Source organism: Pantherophis guttatus, chromosome 1 (genome assembly GCF_059756535.1).
Source record: "Pantherophis guttatus breed Tessera chromosome 1, ASM5975653v1, whole genome shotgun sequence".
Taxonomy (NCBI): domain Eukaryota; kingdom Metazoa; phylum Chordata; class Lepidosauria; order Squamata; family Colubridae; genus Pantherophis; species Pantherophis guttatus.
The window spans coordinates 339,075,356-339,090,628 of record NC_142063.1 but is presented as its reverse complement, the minus strand read 5'-3'; the positions used below and the strand labels follow the sequence as shown (position 1 = coordinate 339,090,628).

Genomic DNA, 15,273 nt, shown 5'->3' with positions numbered 1-15,273 from the left:
TTACACCTCTCTTGGGGTGAGGAGGGGGAAGGGAAAGGTAATTTTAATCTTGGGGGGGGCAGAAATAGTCTTTCATCCATCAAAAGACTCTTCTCTTCTTCCCGTTGTTGAGTCATTGTTGGCTTCAGGGTCAAAAAAGCAAGGAAAATTGCTGAGGGGTAGAAACTTGAATTTGGGCCTGCCTTTACTTGCATTTTAGGTATGGCACAAACGTACCCCAGTAGATTTCCCCCCCCACCCTGGATTGTTCCATCATGACATAGTTTTCTGTAGTTTTATTTATTTATTTGTTTGGAGAACAACGTTGGCAAAATAATGGCGAAAAATGTTAAAAAGCACATCATAATTACATGCAATGAGCAAATATGAAACTATTTACTCTACAGCTAGTGCTCGATTTATGACCGTCGTTGAGCCCAAAATTTATGTTGCTCTGAAACATTTAAGTGAATTTTGCCCCATTTTATGACCTTTCTTGCCACAGTTGTTAAGTGGATCACTGCAATGGTTCAGTTAGTAATCCGGTTGTTAAATGAACCATTGACTTTGCTTGTCAGAAGGCCACAAAAGGGGACACTGCAACCGTCACAAAGATGAGTCAGTTGCCAAGCATCTGAATTTTGATTACATGATCATGGGGATGCTGCAACGGTCGTATTGTGAAAAACGATCAGAAGTCACATTTTTCAGCACCGTGGTAACTTTGAACAGTCACTAAATGAAATGTTGCAACTCGAGGACTATCTAACATAGATAGTCCTGGAGTCAACAAGAGCCGAGGTGGCACAGTGGTTAGAGTGCAGTACTGCAGCTACTTCAGCTGACTGCTAGTTCAGCAGATCAGTGGATCAAATCTCACTGGCTCAAGGTTGACTCAGCCTTCCATCTTTCCAAGGTGGGTAAAATGAGGACTCAGATTGTTGGGGACAATATGTTATTTAGTATACTGTCTTTAGTGTAAGCCGCCCAGAGTCCTCAGAGAGTGGGCGGCATAGAAATATGAATAATAAATAAATAAATAAATAAATAAACATAAACTGTTTCAACTCCTACCCTCAAAACGACTCTATAGAGCACTGCACACCAGAACAACTAGACACAAGGACAGTTTTTTTCGAATGCCATCACTCTGCTAAACAAATAATTCCCACAACACTGTCAAACTATTTACTAAGTCTGTACTACCATTAATCTTCTCATCGTTCCCACCACCCATCTCCTTTCACTTATGACTGTATGACTGTAATTTTGTTGCTTGTATCATTTGTACCCTACGACTATCATTAAGTGTTGTACCTTATGATTCTTGAGGAACGTATTTTTTTCTTTTATGTACTCTGAGAGCGTATGCACCAAGACAAGTTTCTTGTGTATCCAATCACACTTGACCAATTAAAAAAAAAATTCTATTCTGTAAAGCAGGGGATGTTGTGACATTGTGATGGCACAATGGAGGAGCATTCTTCTTCTGTAGGATGGACAGTCTTCAGTTATTCTTAGCTCTATTGCAGTATTTTTCTTTTGGACTGCAATTTAATTTGTTGGTGGGGATACAACCAGAGGTGGTATTCAGCTGGTTTGGGTCGGTTCACCCGAACCGGTAGAGGAAATCATGGGTGGGCCCGCTCCCCACCCACGCGCCCCAGCTCTATGCCATCCTATTTAGACACGTTTTTGAGGTCGGGCACATGTGTCACGTGTCTTTGCTTGGATATTGGCCAAATGCTTGTACCTCTCCCCTTCTTAGTTGGGGAGCTCAACTTCAGTGAAGGAAGCCTCCATGTCTGAGAGATTGAATCCCAAACTTTCTTCTTCCAGCCCCAAAGAGTCAAGGAACTCCTTGGACAACCTTGGAGCTTTCATGACCTATATCCGTGATGGCGAACCTAACACAGGTGGCATGTGGAGCCATGTTGGTGGGCACGCGAGCATTGCCCAAGCTCAGCTCCAGTGCTCATATGCGTGCTGGCCAGCTGATTTTCGGGCCTTCCGGTCCCACTGGAAGTCAGCAAACGGGCCGTTTCCAGCCTCCGGAGGCCCTCTGGGGTGTGTGGGGAAGGCCGTTTTTGCCCTCCCCAGGCTCCTAGAAAGCCTCTGGAGGCTGGGGAGAGAGAAAAATGGAAGCAGGAAACAGCCTGTTTCCCTACTTCTGGTGAGGAAGGAAGGAAGGAAGGAAGGAAGGAAGGAAGGAAGGAAGGAAGGAAGGAAGGAAGGAAGGAAGGAAGGAAGGAAGGAAGGAAGATTATAATGAGAGTGAGGGAGGGTCTGAGGGAAGTCCTGTCTTAGCACCTGGCCACTACAGGTGCCCCCAACATGAGTGATGTTGAGCTGACCTTGGCCACCCGGCCACCCGAGGTCAAACACAACCCTGATGCGGCCCTCAATGAAATCGAGTGTGACACCTCTGGGCTAATAGATCCAACCTGGGGAAAGTATCTTCTCCAGCTATGGAGTACCATCAATTTTCACCAGATGTCTTGTTTCTTCCAAGCACCGGAGCATTACAGGGGTTCTCTTTTAGAAACCAAACTAACTAAAATTAAGCCCCTCTCTTTTCCCCTTGCAAATTTGCCTCCAGCACTGGAGTCCTTCTGTAAAAGCCTGACTACTCCAGAGCTGAGTGGCCAAGGTGGCTCATGTGCATCCTCGGTGTAAATGCTTCCCTTCTCCATCGGCGCTTTGAAATGCCTGACTTTGGCTCAGACATATGTACTCTCAGTTGTAAATCACGGGGAGCGGCATTGATCCACCGTGGCCACCTCTTTTAATCCGAAGTACGCACTGCATTCCCCCACGGAGGCTTCTCCCCAAGGCGGTCTCCATTACCTCCTCTTGACAGCTGAATGTGACAGCTCGAATTACCTCAGCAACGCAATCGAAATGGTGGCTCTCTCGCCCGGCGTCCTGCCGCCAACCCACAGACACGCACCTGAGTTGTCTCATTTCTAATTAAGCGGTAATGTCTTCTGTCTGGATTGCTAAATGTCCTGGACCCCGAGATAGCCTGGAAGGAAATGTTATAAACAGAAACAAGCAGAGTGAGTTCTGGGGTTTGGTTTTTTTTCTCCCCCTCCTAACCTTCTCTCCCTCCTCCCAGCAACGTTATTGATCACCATGATACATCCGTCTATGAAAGAGTCAGACCTGCCCCCAAGCACCGTTTGCTTCTGTCGGGGAGAACAGAAGGAGGCCAATTCATAAAAACAAAGAGACTTTGCTATCTGGCCACAGTGTCTATTAACCTTGCTACATTCAAAAAGAGTCCTCGACATAGAACAGCACGCTTAGTGACCGTTCGAAGTTACAACGGCACTGAAAAAAGAGACTTATGATCATTTTTCACACTTATAATCATTGTAGTATCCCGATGGTCACGAGTCCTCCACTCACAATAGAATACCTTATGACACTAGACTTGAAATTTTGGGTTTAGACAACTTGGAACTATACCACCTTCGTTCCGAGCTAAGCATAGTACATAAAATTATTCATTATAATGTCCTACTTGTCAATGACTACTTCAGCTTCAACCGCAACAATACACGAGCACACAATAGAAACAAACTTAAGGTAAACCGCACCAAACTTGATTGCAGAAAATACAACTTCAGCAACAGAGTGGTCAATACCTGGAATGCACTACCTGACTCTGTGGTTTCTTCCCCAAACCCCCAAAACTTTAACCTTAGACTGTCTACTGTTGACCTCACCCCATTCCTAAGAGGTCTGTAAGGGGCGTGCATAAGCGCACTAACATGCCTACCGTCCCTGTCCTAATGTCCCCCTTTTATTTGTAACCATTTCATGTATTAATAACCATGTTTGTATCTGTTATCTAATACGTGCTTGACAAAATAAATAAAATAAATAAATAAATAAAAAATAAAAGTGGAGGGAATGCTAATCACATTTGTCAATGATCATCGCAGTGACCCAAAAGTTTCTGCAAGAACAAAGATCCTTGTCCCCAAATATTTGCTTCATTTTCTTTAAACCTGGAATTTTCATGCTGCGTTTAAACTGCAATACATATAATCCTCAATTGACGACTACGATTGAGTCCAAAATTTCTGTTGCTTAGCGAGAAAGTTGTTAAGTGAATTTTGCTCCATTTTGCCACAGTCGTTAAGTGAATCACTGCCGTTGTTAAATTAGTAACGCAGTTGTTAAGTGAATCTGGCTTCCCCCCTTGACTTTGCTTATCAAGAGGTTACAAAAGGCGATCACGTGACCTTTGGACACTGCAACCGTCATAAAGATGAGTCTTTTGTGAAGTTTCCGAATTTTGATCATCATCGAATTTTTGAACATCTCTATGGAGATGTTGCCAGGGTCATGTGAAAAATGGTTGAAAGTCACTTCTTCAGTGTCGTCGTAACTTCGAACAGTCCCTAAACGAAACTGTTATATTGTAAGTTGAGAACTACCTGTAGTGCAATTGATTGAAATATAGACAGAGTCCTTATTCCAGAAAGCTAGCTTCTAAATTCCCTTCCTAGACCTGGACCTTTAATTTTTTTTTTAAAAAAAATTATATTTCTTAAATTAAACACTTTACCGGCAAACTCTGCTTACAACCTGAAGTGATGAGACCCGAATGACTACCAGTGTGTACTTTCCTCCCATCGGCACGTCCTCGGCTGTCGCACTTGTTCTAATGAATGTCATTTGCACACCTGCCAAATCTGAGGTGGCTTCTGAGTGTCATTTATAAGCTTCAGAAAGTGAGGGGAAAATCCGGGTGTTTCATGCTTTGCTCGTTTCGAAATAAATCTTCCAAGTAGCTGTCACTGCCATTTTTTTTTTCCTTCTGCTCTTTTCCTTCTTTAATTCCCTTGGTTTTATTTTATTTTATTTTCTGTGCGGCGTGCCTCTTGTTTGTCAAAATGCATTTTAATAATTTGAAGGAAAACATGAGGCGTAATTTTTTTTTTCCAAAACAGCCGACAAACCCGAAGGGGAAATACAACTTTGAATCTCACGTTTGTGCTTACGTGGTAACGAGCTTGAATAAGCCACAGAATGCTGCGCTATGTATAATAAATAATTCCATAATTCCCATGCAAACAGCTTTGGGTCTTACTTATAAAGAATGGCAGCTGTGCATTTGTGTGTCTGTGTGAAAAAGATGAAAAACTCTCCTTTTAACAAAGGAAAGAAGGTAGATCAAAACCAGGGGTGAAATCCAGCAGGTTCTGACAGGTTCTGGAGAACCAGTAGCGGAAATTTTGAGTAGTTCAGACAACTGGCAAATACCACCTCTGTCTGGCCCCAGAGTGGGGTGGGAATGGAGATTTTGCAATATCCTTCCCCCAGGAGTGGGGAGGGAATGGGGATTTTGCAGTATCCTTCCCCTGCCACGCCCACCAAGCGACGCCCAAGCCACACCCACAGAACTGGTAGCAAAAAAATTTGCATTTCACCACTGATCAAAACTGTCTATTTTTTGGTTGGAGGGTGCAGGCTAAGGATCAGTTCTCTGATCTAATTGTACGTACTGGTAGTCCTCGACTACAATTGACCCAAAATTTCTATTGTTAAGTGAGACATTTATTTAAGTGAGGTTTGCCCCATTTTGCGACCTTCCTTGCCACAGTTGTTAAGTGGATCACTGCAGTGGTTCAGTTAGTAACCCGGTTGTTAAATGAACCATTGACTTTGCTTGTCAGAAGGCCACAAAAGGGGACCGCATTGACCCCGGGACATGGCAACCGTCACAAAGACGAGTCAGTTGCCAAGCATCTGAATTTTGATCACATGATCATGGGGATGCTGCAAAGCAGTGGTGGGATTTAAATAATTTAACAACCGGTTCTCTGCTCTAATGACCAGCTGGGTGGGCGTGGCCATGGTGGGCGTGGCCAGGGATGTGTGACAGGCAGCACTCAGCCTCCTGCACCTCCCTGGGAGCAAAAATGGGCTGTGGGAGGGGGGCGCTGCCACTCCGTGCCCCCTTTTGGGCCTAGTAGGCCTCCCTGCAGCCTCCTGGGAGCAAAAACGGGCCATGGGGGGGGCACTGCACCCCCGTGCCCCATTTTGGGTCTAGTAGGCCTCCCTGCACTTACCTGGGAGCCAAAACGGGGCACCTGGGGACTCCTGGAAGGGGAGGGGAGGGAGGAGTGAGGCCAGCCAGCAATTTAACAATTGGTTCGCCTGAACTCTGCCCAAACCGGCTGAATCCCACCACTGCTGCAAAGGTTGTAGCTGTGAAAAATGGCCGCTTTTTTTCAGTGCCGTGGTAACTTTGAACGGTTATTAAATGAACTGATGTAAATTGAGGACTAGCTATATATTTTGGGTCTTGGTAGTTTTCAATGTCTTCCATCCTGTTTGCATTCTCCACTCTGTTTGGGGTGGGTTTTTATTTTGTTTTTTGTTTTTGTTTTTTTGGGTGGTATTTTGTGTGTCTTTGAAGTTGGAAGCTGAATGGGTCCAGCAAAGGCAGCCTGGCTTTGAAATCCCAGGGTGGGTGGGGTGAGGGAGACGATCTCAGGGTTATCTGCACAGCTGCTGCCAGTAAAGCTGAAAACTCAGCTGGAATAAGAGACCCTCTCCAGCTACAGAGGTTGTTGAAAGTTATCCTTTGCTTTTTCCTATTTATTTGTCTATCTGAAAGGTGCCTTTGCTTTCTTCTTTTGGTTCAACAGTAGCCTAGAATTTCTCAGTCTTGGCAGCTTTAAGAGGTGTGGACTTCAACTCCCAGAATTCCCCAGCAGCAGGTCCCATTCCACACATCTTAAAAGACGCTAACTGGGGAATTCTGGGAGTTGAAGTCCACAGTTCAAACTCTAGCCCACTTCCTCTTGCATCTTTTTAACCACTAATAAAATGTAAAGGTAAAGGTTCCCCTCGCACATATGTGCTAGTCGTTCCCGACTCTAGGGGGCGGTGCTCATCTCTGTTTCAAAGCTGAAGAGCCAGCACTGTCCGAAGTCCTCTTGGTGGTCATGTGGCCGGCATGACTAAACGCCAAAGGTGCACAGAGCGCTGTTACCTTCCCACCAAAGGTGGTCCCTATTTTTCTACTTGCATTTTTTACGTGCCTTCGAACTGCTAGGTTGGCAGAAGCTGGGACAAGTAATGGGAGCTCACCCCGTTACGCAGCGCTAGGGATTCGAACCGCTGAACTGCCGACCTTTCGATCGACAAGCTCAGCGTCTTAGCCACTGAGCCACCACGTCTCTTCTAAATAAAATGTCCAATCAAGTATATTATACTTCAACTCAAGATGGCAAACATACATAATACTCCTCCTCCTAGTTTCCCCACAACAATTGCAGCCCTGTGAGATGAAGAGAGAGTGACTGGTCCAGCCAACTTTCATATCTAAAGCAGGACTAGAACTCACTGTCTCCTGGTGATTGGCCCCAAGTCACCCAGCCAGCTTTCATACCTAAGGTGGAACTAGAAATCCCAGTCTACTTCAGTGGTGGGTTCCTCCCAGTTCGGTCCAGTTCGGACGAGCCGGTAGCGGTGACGATATGACATCACCGAACCAATTCCCCCCCCCGCCCTCCCCCCCTGCCCTCCCCCCCCACGTTATTCTTACCTTTTATTTGGTCCCACCCCCAATCTATTGCTGCCTCCTGAGTCCCAGCTGATGACTAGAGGGAAAAAAACTGTTAATTTGAAAAATGAGAGCAATACTATTCTATTTGGGTTTCCAACGCAGATTAGGAAGTCAACCCACGATAGACTACATGGTATGGCAGTGGTGGGTTCCTCCCGGTCCGGTCCGGTTCGGCCGAGCCGGTAGCGGTGATGATATGATGTCACCGAACCGGTTCTTCCCCCCCCATCCTCCCCCCCCCTACCCCCCCACGTTATTCTTACCTTTTATTTATTTTTATTTTTTTAATTTGATTTATATGCCGCCCTTCTCCGGAGACTCAGGGCGGCTTACAATGTGCTCAGCAATAGCCTTCATCCTTTTGTATATTTATACAAAGTCAGCTTATTGCCCCCACAAACTGGGTCCTCAATTTACCTACCTTAGAAAGGATGGAAGGCTGAGTCAACCTTGAGCCTTGGCGAGATTCGAACCTGCAGTAATTGCAGGCAGCTGGTCTTAATAATCAGCTTAATAACAGGGTGCCTTAGACCACTGTACTACCAAGGCTCTTGGTCCCACCCCCAATCTATTGCTGCCTCCTGAGTCCCAGCTGATGACTAGAGGGAAAAAAACTGTTTAAACTCTTGCCGCGGGGCTTCAAAGGGCCGCCTTACAGCTGATCAGTGTTAAAAGCAAACAAATGAGTCAGGCCATAAGTGCGAGGACTGGTCGTAAGTGCGAGGACCTTCCAGAAATGACTCTGCCCAGCTAGCCACGCCCACCTAGTCACATGACCTCCAAGCCACACCCACAAAATAAGCCACGTCCACAGAACCGGTAGTAAAAAAATTTAGAACCCACCCCTGGTCTACTTGTGATTGGTTCAATGTCACCCACCCAGTTTTCATGCCTAAGGCAGAACTAGAACTCACAGTCTCACAGCCTGGAGCCTTAACCACTACTAGACCAAACCAGCTCACTGATATGTAAATACTTGAGAAATATTTGGGAATATGAGTATGAATTAATCTTCTCTGCTAATGTTCTCTAAACTACTGTGTTCATTTCAGTGCTATTATCCACCAACTTTTGCACTTTTTGAAGCTCAGAAAATATACATTTCCATGTTTATTAATTTGTATTTCGAAAGCAAATGCATGTAGATATGTTTCTGGTGCGGAAAAAAAAGTTAAATATGAATCACGTCAGATTTTTTTTTTTTTAAGAAATCAGATTTACATGAAAAAAGGAAGAATATATGCAGAAATTACATGGATTCATAACGGAGGGAATGATCCATCCATAATGCAAAATTATTCTGATTTATCAGAGATGCTTAGCTCGATAGTAGCAATTAGCTTATCTTGGCTGATTACCAAAAGCTAAATAAATCAGCCTTTTGAATAGGAGACATCAGAAAACACCAGAAATATAGTTCTCCCCAAAGCCATTCTCATGTGGTTCAGAAGTCAAGCCTCCAACTTACGACAGTTCATTTAGTGACCATTCAAAGTTACAACAGCACGGAAAAAAGGGACTTATGACCATTTTTCACAGTTATGACCTTTACAGCATCCTCATGATCATGTGATCAAAATTCAGATGTTTGGCAACTGGTTCAAACTTATGACCGGGGTCATGTGATCCCCTTTTGCAATCTTTTCATAAGCAAAGTCAATGGGGAAGCCAGATTCGCTTAACAACCAGGTTACAAACTTATCAACTGCAGTGATTCACTTAACAATTGTGGCAAGAAAGGTTGTAAAATGAGGCACAACTCACTTAACAAATGTCTCACTTAACAACAGAAATTTTGGGCTCAATTGTGGTCATAAGTCGAGGAATACCTGTATATGGCCCTGGAGACAATTTGGTTAAGTGATTAAGGCACCAGGTTAGAAAGTTCTGCTTTAGGCATGAAAGCTAACTGTCAGCACTTCAAGCTGCATTTACTCTAGTGCTGACATAAGAAGGAGAAGCGGAGGTGTCTGGAAAGGGACGCTTGACTTTTCACCTACTTATTTTCCCTGGAGGTAATATCCCCTAGGAGATGGGATGGGAGGGGGGAAATTCCTTTGAGCTGGAACAGTAGATTAGGGGTAGAGTGACTTGGAAGATGGCCAATGAGTGCAGAGGAGTGGGGAAAGGAAAGGGAGGGTTTTGGGTCAGGAAGTCAGTGTTGGCTACGATGGAGTCGGAGTTAGAATGTCGTGCTTAATAAATGGGAGTTTTTCATCAAAGACTTTGTTTGAAATGTAATTTATTTGAGACGACCTCGAAACCTGACACTAACTGGGTGAGTTTGAGCCAATCACCAGAAGAATGTGAATTCTAGTCCCACCTTAGGCATGAAAGCTGGGTGAGTGACTTTGGGCCAGTCACTCTCAGCCCAGCCCATCTCACCAGGGTTGTTGTTATGTGGAACATTGGATGAAGTTATGTTGGATATATTTGTCACCTTGAGTTCCAAAATCACATGATCACAATTTATGATGTTTTTGTCGAAAACTAGCATTTACCTCTGATTTTTAGCAGAAAGGCCCCACAGCAAGCAATGATTTTGTGTAGTGATTCGCTTAATGACTGTCCCCCCCAAAAATGTTGTAAAATTGGGTTGGATATATGACTGACCTGCTTTATGACTGGGCAGGTTTCATTACAGTCACCTGTACTTCCCTGTTATGGCCTATAAGCCTGTAAAAACAGTCTTTCAGGGTTTGTTTTAGTGGCTTAGAAGCATCACGTCAAATAGTCAATAAGTTTAGGATTTAACCTTGCAAAAGCTTTCCTTGTATGGTTTTTCTTAAAGCTATTACAGTTTATTCCAACTCTGTTGAAGTATCACCAGCATGATTGGCATATTCCCGCAATCCAAAGACATGTCCTTCATTTCACGGGTATTTGTTTTGATAGCTATGTTGAAACCAAGTGATGTTGATGCACTCATCTTAAGGCGTGTGTATTTCTCTTAGAGATGCCATAATGTAAGGACGATATGCTGGAGCTGGATGGTGAATGGGGAATCATCATTTTAGACACTGAAACTCTCTTCAGACATTCATCAAATCTGCATCCATGCTGTTGTGGCCTGCCGGTGGCCAGCAGAGCTGGCAGCAGATTCAGACAGTGAGGAGGTTGGGGACGAACGTGGGCCAGTCCTGGAGTCTGGGGAAGGCTCAGACAAGGGCTCTGAGTCGGAGGCAGAGAGGGGGCCAAGGCGGTCTGGTAGTTCTTTGCTGCCTCCGGAGTCTGTCATCAGTGAGGCAGAAGAACAGCGTCAGCCTGTTCCCAGTGTGCGCATGCGCAGAGCTGCCAGAAGACCAGGAACAATTAAGAAAACAAGGTCGACTTGGGAGTAAGGCTTGGAGATGATTGGCCCCTCCCATAAGACGTAAAAGAGGAGCGAACGGAACGTGAGCTTTTGCAGGAAGCAATTAGTTCATCTGATCGGTAAAAGGTCTGTTTGACTCTGTGCTAAGTTTGGCCTTGCCCTGCCTGTGGCAATTAGTTCTCTGGCAGTATTCCAAGGGAGATAAGGTGGGTGTTTGTAAACACTCCCCTGAAAGACTGTTTGAGAAGCCTTTCGGACTGGGAATGACAATAATCCACAGCCATATGAATTAAAGAGGTTTGCCGGGACTAAGATGGTGCTGTATGCTTTCTAAGGAAGCCTAGGTCAGAACACATGCAAACATCCTTAACTTGGTTACCATGCTAATACCTTTTCTTGATTCATACAAGGTATGGAGTCATGGGTTAAGCACAAATCCTGGCTGGGTGGCAAATACATTAAACCAGTTTGAAACCAGAGAACCGGTTTGGTCTGGTGGGTAAGGCAACAGGCTACAAAGCAGGAGACCATGAGTTCAAGGCCCGCCTTAGCCACGAAAAACAGCTGGATGACTTTAAGTCAGTCACTCTCTCAGCCCAACCCACTTCACAGGGTTGTTGTTGTGGGGAAAATAGGAGGGGAGAAAGGTTGTGTTGTCTATGTTTGCTGCTCTGGGTTATTTATAAAAATAATAAAGGCAGGATACAAATAAAATAAAATTGAAGGAACATAATAATAATAATAGAACAGGTAGAATTAGTGGGACCCAATAGTAGAGTCAGTAGACTTGGTTTGACTTGCTGTTTTGCTTCTGTAAGAATTGCTTTGCTAAGAATTAGAATTGCCTCTGCCATTTGCTTCTACCAGTGATCTCACCTCTGTGTTATCCTGTTATCCTGTTTTTCTGTACCACTCCGTGCCTGGTGGATCTCTCAAGAAGCGGGGTTGCTACACACCAAGCCCTTCTGTTGCTAGATGCTTAGCCCCCCGGCCCCTGCTCCTTGCTGCACAGCCAATGCAGGGCTACAGGGAAGGCATGGGCCAGGGAGCCAGAACTGAGTATTAAGCTAATGCCTCTGAAGGTATAAAAGGACGCCATACCTTCCCCAAGGTGTGGCTATTTCCTCACATGCATTGTATCTCTATGTTCTGGATATAGTCCCACCCAGTATTTTGTTTTTGGCCATAAACAAAATCTGTTTCTTTTTGCAAGCCTCATCTTGAGTCTCTCTCTTTGGCATTTGTGTGACTCAAGTACATTTTGGGACCTTACAAAATGAAAAAAAAAGAAACCAAAGAAAAGGTAGACAAAGAATAGAAGAGGATGGGATGGAAGAAGAGGAAGAAAAAACAGCAGTAATTGTGACAGGCCCATCCAAGGTTTAAATCAAGCTATCAATCATGGCAACTTTCTGATAAGAATCGGTTCAAACCAGCCAGAGATAAGAAGTGTGCAAAAATGTGTATTGTAGTAACAGAATCAATTTTTTTTTTCAAGAACCCCGGATTAACAGTACAATAGAATTGGAAGGGACCTTGAAGGTCTTCTAGTCCAACCCCCTGCTCAAGCTGGAGACCCAATGGCATTTCAGACAAATGGCTGTCCAGTCTCTTCTTAAAAACTTCCAGTGTTGGAACATTCACAACTTCTGGAGGCAAGTTGTTCCACTGATTAATTGTTCTCACTGTTAGGAAGTTTCTCCTTAATTCCAGGTTAAGTTCTCTCCTTGATTAGTTTCCATCCGTTGCTTCTTGTTCTGCCTTGTAACTTGTAAATTAGTAACCTGTAAACCCATTATGCCTCATTATAATGTGGGAAACACACCTCCTGGACGACAATGAGCATTAACAAGGTCATGCTAACTCTATTATGGGATGCTATGAAACGTTACACGGTACACATAAAGCTACGAGCGTGCTTGCTAGATCACAGATGAGTCAAATGATACTAGCCAATGAATGATGCATTCCAAGCCCAATATGTTTGAACTGTATACAAAGGGATCACCTACCTGTCTAAGAGTCAGGGGTGGGCTGCTGGGGGTTCACAGGGGTTCAGGAGAACCTCTAGCTAAGATTCTGTGCAGTTCAGAGAACCCCCAAATCCCACTCCTGGCTGGTCCCGCCCACCGCACCCTGCCCCTCCCAGGAGTCCCCACGCGGCCCGTTTTGGATGAAGGTAAGTGCAGGGCGCACACAGAGGCTTGGGGAGGGCAAAAAACGGGCCTACCAGAAATTCGAGAAGGCCTTCCAGAGACTGGGGAGGCTGTTTTCACCCACCCGGAGGCTCAAAAAAAGCCTCCGGAGCCCGGGGAGGGCAAAAATGCCCCCCCCGCCATGGTGCAGGAGGCCAACTAGGCCACGCCCACCATGGCCATGCCCTCCCAGCAACTGGGAAGAGAACCCCTTGCTAAAATATTCGAAGCCCAGCCCTGCTAAGGGGCATTTCCTTAGAATCAATAAAGAGATATTAATCTACTTACAGCTTGGGTCCTATTTGGGCAGAGGCATACCAGAATAAAAATCTTGCTCGCTAACCCAGAAGTGGTAGAAGAAGAGACCTTCTCCATTGTCCCTAAAAGACCAAGCCACGCCCCCCCTGATGAAGGCCCACTTTCATTGCACCCCCAAGCTTCTCCCAAAAAAGTTAAGTCCATGTCCACAATAACAAAATTGCCTAAGTCTGATTTATGGGTCAACAATGGGCTGTTGGAGCAGCCAATCAGGCAAGAGTTGTGGGCGTGTCAGAATGCTCATGTCTGGCCAGCAGTTGGAAATGACAGTTGGTCCAAGAGAAATAAAATATGAGGATGAGCAGAGATATTCAAGACAGCTGAGGTTTTAGGGGACAAGCGGAAGTTGATGGAAAGACTTCCAAGAATGATAGTCAAGGGGAAGGCTGAAAGAACGAAGGAGTTGTAGATGAAAGTCATGGAAAAGATAGCAAAAGTCTAGAAGGACAATCTAAACTAGATCTTCCAACTGTGATGGAAGATGCAACTGGCCAAGCCAACTGAAATTTTGAGAGCTAACTTAGCTTGGATGTCATGCCTCATCCTGGTTTTTATGAACTGTAGTTTGGAAGATAGTCATGACTAGTCTTTGCTTGAAAGAAACCATGTTTTGTTTCCAAATATTATTTTGGTTAACTTTTGTTTAGCAATTGGATTTTAAAGGAAACTTGTGATTACTTTAATTCTAAATATAATAGGTGATTTTGGGGTTGCAAAGCATGTCTAAAATATATTCATGATTTGGTGGGATTTGATCAGAGCCATATTAAATAAGGGGTGGGTGGTGCAAGAGAAAGTCACATTTTTATTTTTATTTTATTTTTGTTTCATGGGGTTTGCAAACCAGATTGTGTGGCTTGGTTCACAAATTGTACTAAATCAATTTGAAGTTTAATTTGTTCACACATTTGTCTAAGCCAAGCTCGGGTTTTTGGTCTAATATGATGAACAAACCCAGCAACAGTGGTGGGTTGCCCCCGGTTCGGACCGGTTTGCAAGAACCGGTAGTAAAACCAGCAGATGGTCCCGCCTACCGCCCCGGATGTCATCATCGGTGATCTGTGCATGCACGATCCCAATGCGTGCGATCTCATTGTGAACCGGTAGTAAAGGTAAGTAGAACCTGAAACTTTGTTTCTGAGGCTTTTTTTCTGAAGCTTCTTTCAGAGGCTTCTTTCAGCCTCTGAAATTTCCGTTTGCGAGGCTGGGCGGGCCTACATTCGGAGTATAAGTTGCACCCAGATTTTCACCCTCTTTTATGGGGAAAAAAAGGTATATTTTATACTCTGATAAATATGGTACATATTCACACTCTTTTGCCTTTTTTGCCCTTCCCATTCCTCCACACACTTCATGAATGCAGCTTTCCAGTATATTACTCAGAGGCCAGCTTCTATTGTCCACCTTGCTCTATTTAGTAAATAACTTAAATGAAAAATGCTATAGAATACTGTACTACACTGCACCTCAAGTAGTCCTTGATTTACAACAATTCGTTTAGTGACTGCTCAAGGTTACCACGGCACTGGAAAAACTGACTTATGACTGTTTCTCACACAACGGTTGCCACATCCCTGTGGTCACATGATCAAAATTCAGATGCTCGGCAACCAAATTTTTGATGGTTGCAGTGTCCCAGTGTTACCCTTTGTGATCCTCACAAAGACAAATTCCTTGTGTATCCAATCACACGTGGCCAATGAAGAATTCTATTCTATTCTATTCTATTCTATTCTATTCTATTCTATTCTATTCTATTCTATTCTATTCTATTCTATCCTCAGACAAGCAAAGCCAACGAAGAAGCCAGATCCACTTAACAACCGTGTTACTAATATAACAGCTGCAGGCATTCACTTAACAATGGCGGCAAGAAA

General features: G+C 44.4%; 2 long non-coding RNA genes across 2 annotated transcripts in view; one reads left to right on the top strand and one right to left on the bottom strand.

Moving 5' to 3' along the window:
- Positions 1 to 263: 263 nt before the first annotated feature.
- LOC117667730 (uncharacterized) lies at positions 264 to 13,558 on the bottom strand. The gene is made up of 2 exons (XR_004592114.3): positions 13,367 to 13,558; positions 264 to 3,004 (listed from the first exon to the last, which is right to left on the bottom strand). It is a non-coding gene; the product is annotated as an uncharacterized LOC117667730 (long non-coding RNA).
- A 99-nt stretch (positions 13,559 to 13,657) lies between these two features.
- Positions 13,658 to 15,273, top strand: part of LOC148116993 (uncharacterized) — a 61,989-nt gene continuing 60,373 nt past the window's right edge. Inside the window, exon 1 of the long non-coding RNA XR_015733118.1 lies at positions 13,658 to 14,508. This is a non-coding gene — a long non-coding RNA (uncharacterized LOC148116993). The remainder of the gene's footprint in view (positions 14,509 to 15,273) is intronic.